At 41.9% G+C, this 16694-nt stretch overlaps 1 protein-coding gene across 2 annotated transcripts in view; it reads right to left on the bottom strand.

Annotated features, from left to right (window-relative positions):
* The window catches only part of SCAF11 (SR-related CTD associated factor 11), a 100987-nt gene extending 86264 nt beyond the window's left edge, over window positions 1–14723 (bottom strand). For both annotated transcript variants that reach the window (XM_049882901.1, XM_049882900.1), the window contains exon 1: window positions 14635–14723. The gene's annotated coding sequence lies outside the window, so the exon portion shown is untranslated. The remainder of the gene's footprint in view (window positions 1–14634) is intronic.
* Between the last annotated feature and the right edge of the window lie 1971 nt (window positions 14724–16694).

Consider the following 16694-nt stretch of genomic DNA (forward strand, 5'->3'; position numbering starts at 1 on the left):
AATGAAGAAGACTGAAAAAGAACTGACGCATTTCAATTACGGTGTTGGCGAAGAATACTGAATATACCATGGACTCCCAGAACAATGAACAAATCTGTCTTGGAAGAAGTACAGCCAGAATGCTCCTTAGAAGCAAGGATGGTGAGTCAGTTCTATCCAAAGCAATCTACGATACAATGCAATTCCGATTCAAATACCAAATAAATTCTTTAAAGAGATGGAAAATCTAATCATTAACTTTATATGGAAAGGGAAAAGACCCAGGATACGTAAAGCACTATTGAAAAAAAGAACAAAGTAGGAGGACTTGCACTACCTGATTTCATAACCTACTACACAGCTAAAAAAAAAAAAACAGTAGTTTAAACAGCCTGGTACTGGTACAACGACAGATACATCGACCAATGGAACAGAATTGAGAACCCAGATGTAAATCCGTCTACCTACAGTCACCTGGGCCCTAAGTCCGTCAAATGGGGAAAAGACAGTCTTTTTAGCAAATGGTGCTGGCAAAATTACACGTTCACCTGCAAAAAAAAAAATGAAACTAGACCCGTACATCACACCATACACAAAAACTAATTCAAAATGTATCAAAGACCTAAATATAAAACCAAAAGCTATAAAGATCACAGAATAAAAAACAGGATCAACGCTAGAGGCCCTAATGCATGGGATAAACAGGACACAACCATAACTAACACATAAACTTCAGAAGATAAGCTAGATAACTGGGATCTTCTAAAAATCAAACACACTCATCAGAAGACTTCACCGAAAGAATAAAAAGAGAACCTACAGGCTGGGAAAAAATTTGTGGCTACGACAAATCTGACTAAGGTCTCATCTCTAAAATCTACAGGAAAATCCAACACTTCCACAACAAAAAAGACATAATCCAATTAAAAAATGGGCAAAGGAAATGAACAGACACTTCACCAAAGACATTCAAGTAGCTAACATACACATGAGGAAATGCTCACGATCAACAGCCATTAGAGAAATACAAAGCAAAACCACAGTGAGATGCCATCTCACCCTAGCATTACTGGCACGAATCAAAAAAACAGAAAATAACAAATGTTGGAGAGGCTGACGGATGACTGGAACTCCTACACACTGCTGTTTGGAATGTAAAATGGTACAACCATTTTAGAAAACAATATGGCACTTCCTTAGAAAGCTAGAAATAGAAATACCGAGTGATTTAGCAGTCCCACCCCTATGAATATATCCTAGAGAAATAAGCCATCCCATGAACAGACATATGCACATCCATGTTCGTTGCAGCATTGCTCACAATAGCAAAAAAATGGAAACAACGTAGATGCCCATCAACAGATGAATGGATAAACTATGGTACATACACGCAATGGAGTACTACACAATGATAAAGAACATGATGAATCTGTGAAGCATCTCACAACATGAATGAATCCTGAGGGCATTATGCTGAGTGAAATACGTCAATCACAAAAGGACAAATACTGTAAAAAAAAATTGTAAAAACTCATGTAAGTGGTTACACACAAAAAGAGTCAATCTTTGATGTTTATGAGGGAAGGGAGGGCAAAGGAGGAAAAACCACTGAACAGACAACAGATAAGTGATAACTCTGGTGAAGGATTAAGACGGTACACAATTCTGAGGAAGCCTGCACTTGTCCAAGGCAATGTTAAGGAAGCTCCATAGACACATCCAAACTCCCCGAGGGACCGAATTACTGGGCTGAGGGCTGTGGGGACCATGGTCTCTGGGAACATCCAGCTCAGTGGGCATAACACAGTTCATAAAGAAAATGTTCCACATTCCACTCTGTTAAGTAGCTTCTGGGGTCTTAAAAGCCTGCGAGAGGCCATCTAAGATACTCCACTGGTCTTACCCCACCTGGAGAAGGGAGAACGAAGAAAACCCAAGACACAAGGGAAAGATTAGTCCAAAAGACTAATGGACTACTACTACCACAGCCTCCACCAGACTGAGTCCAGCGTAACTAGATGGTGCCTGGCTACCACCACCAACTGCCCTGAAAGGGATCACAATAGAAGGTCCCGGACACAGCTGGAGAAAAATGTAAAACAAGGTTCTAACTCACACACACACACACACACACACACACACACACAAAAAGCAGACTTAACTGGCCTGACAGAGACTGGCGAAACCCTGAGGGTATGGCCCCTGTATACCCTTTTAGTTCAGTAATGAAGTCACTTCTAAGGTTCTCCCTTCAGCCAAAAATTAGATAGGCCTATGAAAACAAAACAAGATTAAAGGGGCACACCAGCCCAAGCGCAAGGACTAGAAGGCACAAGGGGACAAGAAAGCTGGTAATAGGGAAACTGAGGTTGAGATGGGAGAGTGTTGACATGTCGTGGGGTTAGTAACCAATGTCACAAAACAGTATGTATACTAAAAAAAATTTAAAAAGCGAGGATGGTGAGACTTTGTCTCACGTACTTTGGACATGTTATCAGGAGGTACCAGTCCCTGAAAAAAGACATCATGCTTGGTAAGGTGAAGGGAAGACCCTCAACAAGGTCGACTGACACAGTGGCTTCAACAATGGGCTCAAATGTTGTTGAGGACAGCACAGGACTGGCAATGTCTTGTTCTGTTGCACACAGGGTGGCTATGAGTTAGAACCGAAGGCACCTAACAAGCAGCCAAAATTTTATCACTTCAATGTATAAATTAATAAAAAAATTACTGAATGAGGTGCTATACATTCTTTTTGTGGTAGTTAAATCTCTGAAATCTGTATTTTAAACTTCTCTTAAGGACTTAATTGGATTTGTCTTCTTTTTATATTGTTTTAATTTTATAGTTCTGTGGCAGTTTTGAAACAATCATTTTCTGTTCTGTGCCTCTCCCTTACATAACTCGTTTTGAGGTTTAAGTCACTGGACGTGTACAATAGTCTCTAAAGAAATATGACCTATAACTTTAAAGCTGTCCTATATGATGGCTTTTTCTATAATAGTGTTTTCAGGTAAAATACAGCTTACAACTTTTTTGAGCCTATTGATATTTTATTGTCCATGAGAACAGGATGAGGCTGTGTTTCATTTTGTTGCACACAGGTTCGCTATGAGTTGGAACTGGGGCAAACCTTCCCCGAAGAATTCCACACTCCTTGATTTTTATACCATATCAAAATAGAAGTTTTGGTATCCTTGAGGGACAAAAATTGTGTTCCTTTTAAATGTTCTTTGACTTCTGGGAACCAAAAGAAGTCTGAAGGGGCAAGAACAGGGCTGAAGAGTAGATGGGGTAAGGTTTCCCAGTGAAATTCTTGTAGGACAGCCTTTGCCACCCTTGAAGAATGAGAAGGTGCATTGTTGTGATGGAAATAAATTCCTACCGCAACTCTCATGGCCTGTTTCTCACCAATTCAGCTTTCAATTTCCTTAAAACTTTTTCATAATAAGTCCCCATGATTGTCCTGCATCCTTCTAGAAAGTCTACCAAATTTACCCCTTTGGAATTCCAAAAAACAGTCACCATAACGTTCTGAGAAGGCTTCTCTCTCGGCTCATCTTTGAGGTCTTCCCGAACTTCCTTAAAATGCTAATTCCATCTAAAAACTCTTGTTTTATGTGGTGTGGCATTCCCATTAACTTGTTGCAAAGCTTTAGTGATTTGGGAAGATGTCCATGTGGGTTTTAGTAAAAATTTGGTATTACCCTAACCTAAAAATCCTTTTTTCCACAGTACAAAAGGAATTCTTCTTTTGAAGGCACCATAACCAGACTAAGACAAGTGTATTACGAGGGGTACTTGTCTACAGCCATTCACTGACTGCAGAGACATGTTTAAACACACCTTGTTTGGCATAAACCCCTGCATGTTTGAACTGTACCCTAGTAGCAATACTTTTTGACTTACCCTCATACAAAGAAAATTCACTTAGGAAAGAAACAGGAAGTTAAGTGCAGAGATTTAAATATGGGTCAGAATGTAAAAAGACTTAGATGCCAAGTTAGGACTCAAATTGTACTTTGTAAAAACTAGAGACTAAGGAGATGCCCACCTCTCTTCCATTTATCTGTTTTAAGAGTGGTTTCTGAGATGTTTAAACTGGGGTCTTTAAATTAATGCTGCAGCAGAAAGGGAAGAACAGAAAGTATAGAAAACGATTTAGGAGAAAACGAAAAGAACATTACTGGGGAGCAATAAAGATGCCCTGATTAGGAATAAGACACCCCATAGCAGGGGCCATGTTTCACTCAGACCTAACAGACAAATGTTGTTAGCTGCCATCAATTCCAACTCACAGTGACCCCGTGTGTGCAGGGTAGAACTGCTCGGTAGGGTTTTTAAGGGTGTGACGTTTTAGAAGATTACCAGGCCTTAGTTTCGAAGCACCTCTTGGGTGGGTTTGAACTGCCAACCTTTGGGTTAGCTGTGCAATGTTTAACCATTTGTGCCACCCAACACATATATTATCAACAAACCTGGAGCACAGGATTGTGGGTAGGGAGTATCTACTTCATATTAAGCAATGCACTGAATACTCTGGCATGCCCTTCCACATTTTTAATCCTTACAATATCATACCATGATGCATGTTAAAAGTTAATCCTTTCAAGACTTAATTGAATCCTTCGTTGATACCATGTGTTTTCACTAATGGAAGGAATGCTGATTAAAGGATCAGTTCAGAATTTTTGTTACAATTTATGGATTTTGATACACATTATCTGGGATCACATATGTCCAGCAGGCTCTAGATGTCATAAATTCTACTGATATGACTCAAGGGTAAAATCTTTTTTTTTTTTCCATTTTATTTTTGGAAATTTGCAAAACATGAGGAAAAACATGAAGGCATCTGGCAATGACTACACATACATTTTATTTTGTCTCCTTCTTCTTAGCCTTTTTATTTTTCATGAAATTTTTCAAAACCATGGTACGATGCATTCTTCCCTACTGCAAAAGCAGTACTTAACAACCCAAATAAATAAAAGCCAAGGGATTTTTTATCTCGGAAAAATTACCACTACAATGCATTCTTCATTACCGCAAAAGCTGTACTGGCAGGCCAAAAAAATAAAAGAATTTGAATCTCAGGAAAATTACCACTACTGTGCATTATTCAATATAATAAAAAGCCGTACCAACAGCTAAGAAGCAGGAATAGCTGCCCTGGAATACTGCAGAACTGCTCACGGCAGTGTATTCCACCTGCTACACATGGAAGCACTGATTGGGCCTTAAGATTGAACACAGGGTAAGAACAACTTAAGGAGTTCAATTCTCTTGAAGGTACCACTGCAATGCATTATTCCTTATACCATAGGCATTTACTATTCAGAAGCTAGAAAAGCAGGGCACCAGTAACACTTGGAAACAAGGAACATCAGGGAGAAAGTGACCACTATGACTGAATGAAGGCTGGGAACAGCTTATTCCTGTGATAAGTACATTATTATGAGAACACAATAACTGGGAAATATATTGAAAAGGTTTATCTCACATAAATAAAGGCAAATGTGTCAAAAGTTTAGAAAATTCACACATCTAGGTGGTATCACCTAAGACAATGCTCAGTCTACACAATGAGGCTCCAAATCCTGTTTCAGGAGTTTGACACATTTCAAAAGGCTCCCACCTCGAGGCTAAATGTGTTAAAATCAGGCTTTCTCCTTCCCAAAGAACTCCAAAGGCATAAAATGCAGCTGGGATACTGTACATCCCATGAGTCACAAAAGAGTAACAGGTGAGAAAACAGAAAGACTAATTAAGTGACCTAAAAAAGGTGACAACTGGAATTCAAAGTCAAGTCTGATTGGCTCCAAAGTCTATATGCAAAAAAACTGAACTATCTTTTATCTTCCCAACAAAATTACAATAAAAGAATGTCCCTAAAAATGTCTGAGAACTCTAGGGTAAAAGGAAAATAAGAAGAAAGATTAGTCTCATCCCTAATACAGATGTAAGAATCTCAAAAGGGTTTAAATTCAAAAAAAAAAAAAAAAGTTGGTAACACATTTGAGCCCTCATTTTCACTAAAATTTTTGGTGCAACAACTTTTTACAAAAATAAGTATAATATTTAAAAGAGCACATATGTACTCACCTAAAATGAAATCTAAAAAATAACTGGAGGAAAATGGTAAGATTACCTACAAGCAGTCCAAAAGAAATTAGGTGGTTTGATCAAGGTTGGTATCCATGTGGTGGCTCAAATGTGGTAAGCAGGGCATCTCTGTGGACTGACAGCCCAGCACAGGGTGTTAGGAGACCAAGTGAGGTACTGGAGCCCAAGTAGGAGGTGAGAGGGTCCCAGCATGGGTTATCTGAGAAGCTTGGGGTGAGGAGTGCATCCAGGCACAGGGTATTAGAGCCCAAGCCTGGTGAAAATGGAAACCCTGGTGGCATAGTGGTTAAGTGCTATGGCTGCTAGCCAAAGGGTCTGCAGTTTGAATCCACCAGGTGCTCCTTGGAAACTCTATGGGGCAGTTCTACTCTCTCCTGTAGGGTCGCTATGAGTTGGAATCGACTCAACGGCACTGGGGTTGGTTTTGTTTTTTTTTTAAGGTGAAAATGGAATACATACAGGAGAGGAAGTAGCACTGACAGTGGGTAACTGGTTACATACAAAGGGAGTGAGCAACTAGGTAACTATATTAAGGATAATGGGAGCCATGTTTCTTCCAGTAAGAGAAAGGAGTTATAAATTTGAAAAGGGAGAAAACTAGAACAAACCCTGTGGAGTAAAACTGTAAAAACTGTATAAACTCATGGTTTTCTCTATATATAGATAAAGAAATATATATAGCGCTCAAATATTGGTTTCTAAATACCCTTTTCTGGTAAAAGAAACCAGTTTTTGGAGGAATGGTTGATTTCGGGGCTGTGGTAGGTAAAGTACAAAGTAACCATGGAACATTTTCTTGTGCCAGAAAGTAAGGAAGTGCTGAATGTTTAAAAAGAAAAAAAAAAAAAAAAAAAACCGCCACAGAAACTAGTGAAAGTGCTTTCAATGGCCAAATTTGGGACAATTTGAGACAAATAGCAAGTTTGATAAGAAATGGGCTATTTACACAGTCTCAAAATACCTCCCCACAAAATACTAATTTTAAGGAGAAAAGAGTAATTTTACACTGAAGATGTCTGGGAGACATCACCTTAATCAAGTGATCAAACTGTGCATCATCAGTAATGAGGCAGAAATTGTATACTACCTGATAGGTCGCAACGAGAATGAAGCCTCATTACCGTGATATCTCTACCCAAAAATGCATAATCTCAATTTAACCATGAGGAAAAAAAAGGCAAAGTCACACTGAGAGGCATTTTACAAAACCAACCCGTAATCTTCAAAAATGTCAAGTTCACGATAAAGACTGAGGAAATGTTCTAGATTGAATGAGTCTAAAAAAATCATTACAACTAAACGAAAAGCCCATTCTGAACTGGATCCTTTTGTTACAAAGGAAATTACTGGGGAAACTGGCAAACGAATAAGGTCTGAGGATGAGATGGTAGTAATATGCTGTTGTTGTTAGGTGCCGTCGAGCCCCTTCCAACTCATAGCAACCCTATGTAAAACAGAATGAAACACAGCCCGGTCCCGCGCCACCCTCGTGATCGTCATGCTTTGAGCCCATTGTTGCAGCTGCTGTGTCAACCCATCTCACTGCGGGTCTTCCTCTTTTTTGCACGACCCTCTACTTTACCAAGCGTGATGTCCTTCTCCAGGGATTGACTCTTCCTGATACCATGTTCAAAGTATGGGAGACGTAGTCTCGCCATCCTTGCTTCTAAGAAGCATTCTGGTTCTACTTCTTCCAAAACAGATTCATTCGTTCTTTTGCCAGTCCATGGAATAGTCAGTATTTTTCGCCAACATCACAACTCAAAGGTGTCAATTCTTCTTCTGTCTTATTCATCATCCAGCTGTCCCATCCATATGAGGCGACCGAAAATACTATCGCTTGGGTCAAACACACCTTAGTCTTCAAGGTGATATCTTTGCTTTGTTAGCACTTTAAAGAAGTCTTTCGCAACAGATTTGCCCAATGCAATGAGTCATTTAATTTCTCAACTGCTGCTTCCATGGCTGTTGATTGTGGATCCAAGTAAAATGAAATCCTTGACAACTTCAATTTTTTCTTTATTTATCATGATGTTGCTTGTCTTATGCTTAGGTGTAATCCACACTGAAGGTTGTAGTCTTTGATCTTCATCAGTAAGTGCTTCAAGTCCTCTTCACTTTCAGCAAGCAAGGTTGTGTCACCTGCACAACACAGGTTGTCAATGAGCTTCCTCCAATCCTGATGCTCCATTCTTCTTTATATAGTCCAGCTTCTCATATTATTTGCTCAGCATAGACTGAACAGGTATGGTGAAAGTATACAACCCAGATGCACCCCTTTTCTGACTTTAAACCACAGTCTCCCCTTGTTCTGTTTGAATGACTGCCTCTTGATCTATGTATAGGTTCCTCATGAGCATAATTAACTACTCTGGGATTCCCATTTCTCACAATATTATCCATAATTTGTTATGATCTACACAGTCAAATGCCTTTGCACAGTTAATAAAACACAGGTAAACATCCTTCTGGTATTCTCTGCTTCCAGCCAAGATCCATCTGACATCAGCAATGATATCCCTGACTGCACGTCCTTGTCTGAATCCAGCTTGAATTTCTGGTAGTTCCCTGCTGATATACGGCTGTAGTCGCTTTTGAGTGATCTTCAGCAATATTTTGCTTGTGTGTGATATTAACAATATTGTTCGGTAATTTCTGTGTTCGGTTGGATCACCTTTCTTGGGAACAGGCATAAATACGGCTCTCTTCCAGTTGGTTGGCCAGGAAACCATCTTCCAAATTTTTTGGTATAGATGAGGACTTCCAACACTGCATCATTTTGTGCAAACATCTCAACTGGTATTCCATCAATTCCTGGAGCCTTGTTTTTCACCAATGCCTTCAGCGTAGCTTGGACTTCTTCCTTCAGCACTATCTGTTCCTGGTAGTAACATAGCAATGTTATTTTCCTGATTTTGATGGTTATAATTACGTGCGGAAGAAAGATGTGGCATATGCTTCCATAAAGATTATAGCCTTGGAAACCCTATGGGGCAGTTCTACTCTGTCCTTTAGGGTTGCTATGAGTTGGAATTGACTCGACAGCAATGGGTTTGACTGGACTGTAATTATGTAGAGAAAGTCTTCCTTTGGAGTGATGAAACATTGTGTCTGCGACTTCTCTCAAATGATTCAGAGGAAAAAAAGTTCTCTGTACTACGAACTTTTCTGAAAGATTGAAGTTTTTTTTTTTAAGTTACCTTCAAAAAACTTGTTTACAGCATTTAAAACTAAAAGATAAACAAAACAGTACTGTTTCCAAATGTATGAATGTTTCTACATCTTACTCTTCATGAAATTCTTAACGACCTTTGATTTATATCTGCGCTGTCCAATACAGTAATCACAATTCAGTTCCTAGATCACACTGGCCACATTTCAAGTGCTCAATAACCACATGTTGTCGCTATCAGCTACTGACTTGGGCAGGACAGATACAGAACATCTTCATCATTGCAGAAAGGTGCACTGATATAGAGGCTGAGAAATGAGCTGATGTAATGAATAACTAAAAATGGTAAAGAGTCAGAGGGACCCAAGTGCTCTAACAGTAAGTCATCTAACTTCTCCTGAGCTTCAGATTCATTTTCTGAAAAATAGACTAATATATCCAACACTGCAAGGCTACTGAAAAGATAAAAAGATATGTAAAATATCTAAAATGGCACATAGTAAATATCTGATAAACATTAGATCTCTTCTCTAAATATGGGTAGATAATTTCTTCATCTTTCATCTCAGTACTTTTGGACAGGAGCACAAGTTTGAAATAAGCTTGCTGTCCTGCTTCCTCAAAAGGCCAATGAGTTCCAAGTTATTAAACTCAAAGAAAAACTGTTTACTTCTTACCTTATTTGACTCTCATCAACACTTGACCCTCCTTGCCACTCTTCCCCTTGAAACACTCTCTTGTTTTCTGTTAACACACCACCTCACCTCTTCACAGTCTTTGGAAACTCACATTCTTCCAGCAAACTTTTTTTTACGTTCGAGGCCCTTGTAGTTCCATTCTCTCATCAGCTGAGACCTAGTGATCTTAAATCGAATCCACTTTTGACCACGTCCACAGTTCTCATCCTAATTCAAGCTATCCTCGTCCTTCCTGGACCACTACAGAAGCCTCCTAACCTATCTTCCCACATCGACTCCTGCTACTCCACCTCCTGTTCAATACATGTCACCATAATCCTAGTTCTTCCTTCTGGAAGATGGAAAATAACTGTAATGGCTTTTAAATGGTAACATTTTTTAAAGTAACATAATTATACCACTCTATGTTAAACATCTTTAGTTAAGCATTCTTAGTTCCACCTATATTCAGAAAATGACAGTTTCCAGGTCACACACAGTCATACTGTCCTTTAAAAATGTAGGTCCTTAAATGGAACATAACGTGCAGGTACGAGTCACTTGGTAGTTTATGCAACAAAGACTTGCATGACCTGAAATTTCAAACCACAATTGCTATTTTTAATGTTTCTATAGCTGAAAACATGTTAATTCATTAAATATTTATTAAGTGCCTACTACAGCCATACATCGGAATCAACTCAATGGCAACGGGTATGCACATACATAAGGAGCCCTGATGGCACAGTGGGTAAAGCATTTCGTTGCTAACCAAAAGGTTGGTGGTTTGGACACACATAGGGTCATCATGAGTCAGAATCCACTCGATGGCAACTAGCTTTTGTTTTGTTTTGTTTTTTTTAATAGAGTTCCTGGGTGATGAAAACAGTTAAGAGCTCAGCTACTAACCAAAAGGCTGGCAATCTGAATGCACCCAAAGATGCTTCAGAAGAAAGCCCTGGCAATCTACTTTCAAAAGATCGCAACCAGTGAAAACTCTACGGGAGTGCAGTTTGACTCTGAAACACATGAGGTCACCAGGAATTGGAAATAACTGAAAGTTTTTTTTTTTTTTAATGAGTCAGGCATTGTTCAGGGATAAAACATTGACCCAAACTGAAAAACCCTGTTCCCATGGAATTTGCATTAGAGTGGGGAAGAAACACAATAAATGGAAGTTAGCAAATTATCTAGCATATTGGAAAGTGTTAAGTGTTATGGAGAAAAAATTGACTGAGTAAAAAGGGATAGGATAAATATGGGGGTGGGAGGGCACTATTTTACACAGAGCAATCAAGGAAGACCTCAGTAGCATAGCACAAGTGTGGCTACAGAAAAAGTTAAAGATACGAAGTCAGAGAGGCGGAAGAGACTCAAATCACTCAGGGCCCTCTACACCACAGTAAAAGCACTATGGATTTTACTATGACTGAGAAGGGGGCCATTTGACAAATGAGGTGACATGATCTGATTTATGCTGAGATCACTCTGGCTGTTAAAAGCTGTATGTGGGCACAGGTCAAAGCAGTGAGACCTGTTAGGAAGCTATTCTACAAGCAAGAGATGGTAGTGGCATTTTTACATTTCATATTGAATCTGTTTATTCTAACCCTATGGAAGGAGCCCTGGTGGCACCATGGTTAAGATCTATGGCTGCTAACCAACAGGTCAGCAGTTCGAATCCACCAGCTGCTTCTTGGAAATCCTATGGGGCACTTCTGCTCTGTCCTACAGGGTTCCTATGAGTCGGAACTGACTTGACAATGTTGTTGTTGTTTTTTTAAACCCTATGGAAAGGAGCCCTGGCAGCTCAATGGTTAAGCACCGGCTGCTACCCGAAAGGATGGCAGTTCCAAACTTCCCAGCCGCTCCTGCTCGGGAGAAAGATGTGGCACAGCCTGCTTCCATAAAGATTACAGCCTTGGAAACCCTATAGGGCAACTCTATTCTTGGTATCTACTCCAAGCAGCAGATTAACCTATGAAGCACAGGTCAACTGTGAAACACAAGCGGTCCCATGAATCAGAACTGATTCCACAGCAACTGTTTTGGTTTTTTCTTGGTTCAAGTAGTAGGAATTCATAAAGCCACAAAAAAACCCAAAAAACCTGTTACACTCAAATCAATTCCAACTCATAGCGACCCTACAGGTCAGAGGAGAACTGCCCCACAGGGTTTCCAAGAAGTGACTGCTGGATTCAAACTGCCCAACTTTTGGTTAACAGCCAAGTTCTTAACCACTGCGCCACCAGGGCTCCTTCATAAAGCCACAATTAAAAAAAAAAAAAAAAGACAATGCAAAGATGAGTATTGGGAACAGCAATAGAGTGATACTATGTATTTTATTTCTGGGCTCTACTCAGTGTTACTAACAGTTATCACCTCCCAGATGGCAAGCCAAGGTGCATGACTATTAGCATATTCTTTGGGACACAGGATTTAATTATGAATTTGGGTTTTAACTTTATTTCACCAGGCAAAGGTATGTCAACACCCAATTTACATCATTAAAAAACAAGATAATGGTAGGCTCACTGAAGGAAAGCTACAATGAAAATTATTCTAGAGCAGACTTTATTACTTTTATGCCTGCCACCCCCTTTAACTAAGGTTTTACAACTATTTCTCACTGATGTACCTAAAAAGTTCAGTATTAAGTTGATGGGTAGCATAATAGTGCATTTACTTATTATTCAAAGATGCTACTGATGATGAATCAACTGCATATCATGTACTTGCATTGATTCATTCTATCTCTGCTGATTAACAGCACTGCTTTTCAAGAAAAATGCCTAAGGATTAGTTAGTGCCCACAGGATGATGGGGAAGCTGAGTGACTGTTGAGTTTCACTCTTAATCCATAGGCCCCATTACCACCACACAAAGATACCTGAGGAAAAAAAAAAAAATCATTTTCTCCATGACACACGTTTTCAGGCAGCATATTTAAGAACAATTTTCCATTTTCTTCTCCCTGGGCATACTAAAGAATGTCTTTAAAGCATATGAGTACACTTAGAGTAAGCAAACATTCAAATCTTACACCAAAAAAATCTCAAAACATACTCAAATTCTCCAGTAAAAAGTCTGAATGATTTACATACTAACAAACACCAAAAAAGTTACAGGTGAAATGCAGTACAAGTAGAATCGCTAATTTAAAAAAACTTGTACTGTATAAACACCATACAAGTTCAGGTTATCTTTGACAGGACAGTACAAAAGAAATCCAAAGATAGTTTCAAAATTTCATTTCTTCTACCCAATCATTTAAAACAACAATTAACAAAAAAGCCCCACAAACTTTTCATTTTTTTAATTGCAGCTTTTAACCAATAGCAAAATAGTGATATGATTAAGCCAACTGCCAAAAAAAGCAGCAGGAAAAAAAAGCATTGGTCTGGAAAGAGACTTGACTACCTATCAATTTTTTTCCTACCATTACCAGTAAAATACAAAACCACCAATTATTTAAGAATGTTTTGCCTTCATATTCTGCTGCCGAGGTAAGAAGTCATATGCATGTATTAAGTAACATTTCATTTTTAAAGTGACAAAATAATGCATCTATTAATATGCTCTTTCCTCAAAATTCACAACACATTTTGGTAAGATCTTGTTAGCATTGGGAAAATTTTTTTTAAGATCAGGATCTACTAGCCAAAACATTATGTTAGAAAACTTTTTGATCAGTTTTGCTTAAATATCTCAGTTCACTGGCAGCGTCTAAGGATGTTAGTTAAAATAATTCAAATGTATGAAAAACGCTCAGCTCGCAGACACTATGTAATACGGTACAAATATATATTGAGGGAATTTTTAAATTTAACATTTGAATACGCGAATGTTTTAATCAACTACTCTAAATCAGGCGTTTACATTTAGAACAATTTAAAAAAAACGTGTGGGTGGCAAGACCGCCAGCCATCTGTAGGAAATCTCTTTAATGGCTTAAGATTCCTAGGTCTGAGGAGAGGCGACTGATTAAGCTAAGTTTAGATCTCCTGGCCCTTTTGTTGTCATCCCAGCACCGCGTTTAAAATATTCTCCCTGAAGGTGGGAGAATAGTCTGAAATTCAGGGCATGGGGTGAACACTGAAGCTTAGACGCGCCAGCTCTTCCCTATTCGCGCACTCAGGTCACAGCGTAGTAAAGTTTGGTTTCACAAACGGGCTTGGACGCTGTTGACAAAAGCAAAGTCTCCCAAGTAAAGCCGACGCGGGGGTCGCGGAGCGCCCGGAAGCCCAGCAGGACACGTTTCCACGGCAGGGAGGGGGCTGTCTGTGGAGATTCTGGGGTGGAGCCCCTTTCTGCACCCTCCCCCCCCGCCGGGGACCCCACACCCGGGCGGGGACAGGCTTCGCCAGCTGAGGCGGGTAGGCCACAAGAAGGAAATGGGACGGGGTGCTGACAGTGCGGCGGCGGCCGGAACAGGGCTTTCCTCGTGGGCTAGCGAGAAGGAAGAAGGGGCCCTCCACACCGCAGCTCTCCCCGTACTCGAGAGGCAGCTCCAACTTTCCTCCAAGCGCAGCACGCCGCCTGGGCCGCGCGAGATCCCCAAACTTTGTCCGCCCTCCTTCGCCCTGGGCCCGCTCCTCCACTCTGCACCAGCCCGTAACCCCCACCTCGGCCGGACAGCTGCCCAAGCGCATCCGCTCCCCGGGGTCGGCCCGTGTTTACCTAAGGCCGAGGTCGAGGCGCTTACTCCGGCGGCGGCCCCAGAGCAGGTCCCAAGGTACTCGTCACTCCGCCGCCAAGTTCCCCAACATGGATTCCCTCGTCCGCCTTCAGGTGTTCCGGGGGCCACTGGGGCGCCGGCTCTGCGGGCCAGGTCGGGAGACGGTCGCGGCGGGCAAGCAGGGACCGGACCGGGGCTGCTTTGCTTCGCGCGGCTTGCGCCACCGGGGCTCCCCCTCCCCCCGCCGTGTCTGGCTTCCTCCCTCCCCCTCCCCGCGCGTCTCCTCCCCTACCCTCCCTCCGCTCGGCTCCGCTCCGCTCGGCTCGGCTCAGCCCCGCGGCCACATGTCGGCGCGCTACGGTGACGACGGCGGCGGCTGGAGCCACCGCACTCTGTCTACTTGCAGCTCTGCCCTGCGTGCACCTCCGCAGCGCTCAATGGACCGCAGGGGGCGCTGGCAAACCACCGTTTGCGACAGAGGAACGTGGCGGGCGGGGTCACGTCACGCGGCTCGTGAGCGGGAGGGAGATGGCCGCGAGTAGTGGAGGCTCCTGGGAAACATTCCTCCCTCCCGCCCTCCTCCCACGCTGTGGGGCGTACGCATGCGCTGCGCGTGGAGCTCTGGTGCCGGCGCTACTTTGGCGGCCGTACGGCCATAGGCCACTGGGGACAATAAAGACGCTCTGGGAAGACTGGACGTGAGAGGCGTTGTGCGGCGTTTATTCTCCGTCTTTATGGTAATCTGCAATTGAGAAGAGTATTAGTATGCTGTTTGGCGGTGGACTGAGTTTTTAAACAGCTGCGTTGCTCAATCACAGCTCAAGTGCACCCTGCGCGAAAGTTTAAGTGTCAGCAACTTGTTTAAACCCAGGTCTCTCTTCGCTCCTGGTCAGCATTTAAAAAATGCCAATGGGACAGGTTTCCCACGTGACTTATCGATCCTAGGGCATAACCCCACGTCTTAATTACCACAACACAAAATTCAACTTAATCATTCACTTTAAGAAGCTTCCCTTAGTGACGTGATTATTCATTCAATAATTTTTAGGAGCCTGCAGTATGCAACGTGTGTGCCATTCTTGACTCCTTCCCCCATGGTGTCGTCATATTTTTTATTTTGATTCATTTACAGACTTTTTTCAAAGTAACTACCTCTTTAACATCATGGTTTCTCTTCTGGACAATTTCAGCAGCTCCTGGCTGCTTCCTGTCATCGGTGTCTTCCACCTAATCCGTCCACCACTCTTCTACCAGGTGGTCCTTTCAGTCCCCCGGCCCATGCTACTGTCCTGCTTACAGCTCCCGCGGGATGACGCTTTGCTCCCGGGCCGCCCCGCGGACGTGGCTTACCAGGGTCTGGGTCTCCGCTCGCGCCTTTTCCCCGCGTTGGTCATTTTCCTCCAGTTTCCGCGCGCGCGCTGCGCTCTCCTAGCCACGCTGACCCCTGCCCAGGATGACTTCCCTCCCTACTTTCCCGAGACCCCACGGACTGGCTACTTCTCTGCCGCCTCTTGCATTGTCCCAGACTAGGCTGGTTGCTCTGTCGCCTGCTGCCCGCACTGTTTACATCGCTTCCCTTGCACCTTCATCCTATGCATTGTGTTTGATCTACTAAGAGTCTGTCTCACACTTTCAGGCCTGGGACAGTGTCAACATTTTCGTAACAACAGCGCCAGGCACAGCACCTAGCACAAAACCAAGAACCAATCCCATTGCTGTCGAGTGGATTCCGACTCATAAGGACCCGATAGGACAGAGTAGAACTGCTGCATGCCACATCTTTCTCGCCTAGAGGGGCTGACGGGTTTGAACTGCCTGGCCATCTGGTTAGCAGGGGAGGGTTCCTTGACACTCTATAAAAACTTGGTAAATAATTGCTGAAGAAATAAATGCATGGCAACATTGTCTCTTTATGGTTCAGTCTTCGGAGTTTTACAGTGTATTGTTCTGATATGAGATTTGGGAATCTAGATGAGATTTTCCATATTTGGGAAATTCGAAGAAACAATGGAATTAGTGGAGGAACTAAAATACTTTTTCTGATGGAGGAACAAAATACTTG

Source organism: Elephas maximus, chromosome 4 (genome assembly GCF_024166365.1).
Source record: "Elephas maximus indicus isolate mEleMax1 chromosome 4, mEleMax1 primary haplotype, whole genome shotgun sequence".
Classification (NCBI taxonomy): domain Eukaryota; kingdom Metazoa; phylum Chordata; class Mammalia; order Proboscidea; family Elephantidae; genus Elephas; species Elephas maximus.